Here is a 2,914-nt window from a genome sequence, read left to right as displayed (position 1 = left end):
ACCAAAAGAAGGGGGAGGACTTTCATTTGAAAGAGTCTCAAAGCTATCTTCACTGATTGAGCCTGATTCTTAGCATATAGAGATCTAATCTGGATGGCTGCTTTAGATGCGTTAGTTGTTATATAGTCTCTATGGGCCAGAAAAGACCTATTTGACCGTATTACTTGTCCCAGATATTTAAAGCAGTTAACCTGCTCTAGGGGGGTCCCGTTCATCGACCATCGATGGAGTCTCGGTCGGGCAGAGAAGACCATGATCTTGGTCTTAGCATAGTTGGGTTGGAGCTCATGCTGATCACAGTATTCATGTAGAGCTTGCAACATTCTCCTCAGTCCAATAGGGGATCTGGCAAGAAGTGCGGTGTCATCCGCATACAGAAGAACGTTCAGAGATCGGCCTGCTAATTTGGGGGGGTGGAAAGCATCATTGGCCATGTGAGTCACCAGTGAGTTAATGTAAAAATTAAACAATGCTGGGGCCAATAGACAACCCTGTCTTACCCCTCTGGTGGTGGTAACAGGGTTGGAGACTAGGCCTTTATTGTCTAGCCTGATTCTCAGAAAGGTGTTTGTATGGAGGCTGATAATCAGGTGAAGGAGACGACGATCGATCTTTGTAGCAGCCAGTTTTGTCCATAGCTGCTTTCTAGAGATTCGATCAAATGCCTGCTTAAGGTCAATAAAAGCCACATGAAGAACCTTTGGGGCTTTGCCGGCATACTTTTCCGCCAGGTGATTCAAGGTTAGTATTTGGTCTGTGGTAGATCTTCCAGGGCGAAAACCCGCCTGTTCATCGGCAATGATATTGTCGTCCTCCATCCATTTCGATAGTTTGTTTAGCAGGTACCCCGAGTAAATCTTCCCAATGACATTTAGCAAGCTGATTGGCCTAAAGTTGCTCGGCTCTGTACTTGGTCATTTCTTATGTATTAATACAATCAACGCAGAGCTCCAGCTTGAGGGGAATTTTGCTGTTTTGTTTATATGTGTGTAAAGTGCAGCTAAAAGTGGGATCCACCAATCTTTATTTGCTTTGATGGCATCAATGGATATAAGGTCATCACCGGGGGCCTTGCCTGCTTTAAATCGATCTATGAGAGTTTCAACTTCAGGGCATGTAACTGGGTCCCAATCGGGCAGTGCTTCCGGCTCCACCGTATCTCCGCAGGGAAAGCCCTTTTACTGGAGCAGAGAACTGAATGACCATGCATAAAAACAGAAGAGACATTAAAAACATTTTAAAAAAACAAGAAGCAGAGGCCGACCAGATGCCTGCAAGGTGGTTGTGAGTGCAACAGCTCTCTGCCCACCTGTGGTTGCCAGCAGCTGGTACAAAGAGACAAATCGCCTCTGGCAGTGAAGATGGAACATACCGTATTTTTCGCTCTATAACACGCAGATTTTTTCTCCTGAAAAGGAAGGGGAAATGTCTGTGCGTGTTATGGAGCGAATGTGTGGTCCCTGGAGCCGAAAAATCAGACAAAAATCAAATCGCTTCACGATTGCTGAAACGGAACAAAGAGCAGGGAAAGCCCCTCCCCTCCAGGCAAGCAGAGGGGAAAAGAGGAAGCAGCTGCTTTCCTGCATTCTGCCTCAGGGTCTTACTGCCCACCCGCTCTGTTTCGTTGCTGTGTTTGCTGAAACGGAACAAAGAGCAGGGAAAGCCCCTCCCCTCCAGGCAAGCAGAGGGGAAAGCAGAGTGTCTGCTTTCCTCTCTGTGCTTCGGAGGGAACAATGTTTGTGAAGGGAAGAGAGATTACAGGTTCAGCTTAAAATTCTGATTTGACTTCCTGCTTTTTGTTTTTGGGGACACACAGCATTCAAATATGCTTTCTTCAATTTAAAAGGATGAAATCCTTAAACAGTGTTTTGCCTGTAAATTCATGCGATCTGGAAGATTACAGTGTCTGTACCTCTTAAGGGATGGCAAAGCTTAGGTTTCGCTGCTAAATAGTTCTTAATGCAGTTAAAATGCTTTCTTCTGTCAAGGCAATTAAAAAAAATAAATATCAGGCAGCCGGAAAACATGCAGATGGGAGAGAGAGAGAGAGAGAGAGAGAGAGAGCTGGCTGGCTTGTGTGGGTGGGTGGGGGGGAACTTTTGCCTTCCTTTCCTCATGTTATAGCCCTCTCCTGCATTCTTAGCCTTCTGTGTTTTTCCTTCCCTCCCCACTTAAAATGTGGTTACAAAGCATGGATCCACATGGATCCTCAGGATCTTTGCATTGGGTCACCCCAAATTCACCATCAGAGCACACAGCATGTCCATGGCTACAGCCTGCCCCCCCAAAATCACGCACCCACTGTTGCCTGGGGCTGCAATGGTGCAAAAACGTGGTTACAAAGCATGGATCCACATGGATCCTCAGGATCTTTGCATTGGGTCAGCCAAAATTCACCATCAGAGCACATAGCATGTCCATGGCTACAGCCTGCCCCCCCCAAATCACGCACCCACTGTTGCCTGGGGCTGCAATGGTGCAAAAACGTGGTTACAAAGCATGGATCCACAGGGATTCTCAGGATTTTTGCATTGGGTCACCCCAAATTCACCATCAGATCACATGTCTGTGGCCACAGCATGAAGCACAAAAATGATACGTCCACTGTTTCATTCAGAATATTTTTTCCCTTGTTTTCCTCCTCTAAAAACGATGTGCGTGTTATGGTCAGGTGCGTGTTATAGAGCGAAAAATACGGTAGCTATTGTGGCTAGTAGCCATTGATAGTCTTGTTCTCCGTTAATTTGTCTAATCCTCTTTGAAAGCCATCCAAGTTGGTGATCATCACTGTTTCCTGTGGAAGTGAGTTCCACAGTTTAACTTTGTGCTGAGTAAGCTTCATTAGTCAGTAGATTAATAATATTAATAATTTATTTATACCCCGCCCTTCCCAGTTCAAAAACTGGGCTCAGGG

General features: G+C 45.8%; 1 long non-coding RNA gene across 1 annotated transcript; it reads left to right on the top strand.

Annotated features, from left to right (window-relative positions):
* Positions 1–1,575: 1,575 nt before the first annotated feature.
* On the top strand, positions 1,576–2,444 carry LOC308466110. The gene is made up of 2 exons (XR_013980673.1): positions 1,576–1,863; positions 2,065–2,444. It is a non-coding gene; the product is annotated as an uncharacterized lncRNA (long non-coding RNA).
* Positions 2,445–2,914: the final 470 nt, after the last annotated feature.

Source organism: Podarcis pityusensis, assembly GCF_964106645.2.
Source record: "Podarcis pityusensis genome assembly, chromosome: 17".
Taxonomy (NCBI): Eukaryota; Metazoa; Chordata; class Lepidosauria; order Squamata; family Lacertidae; genus Podarcis; species Podarcis pityusensis.
Note: the sequence above shows the minus strand (reverse complement) of the source record. Positions and strands in the feature narration are given on the sequence as shown.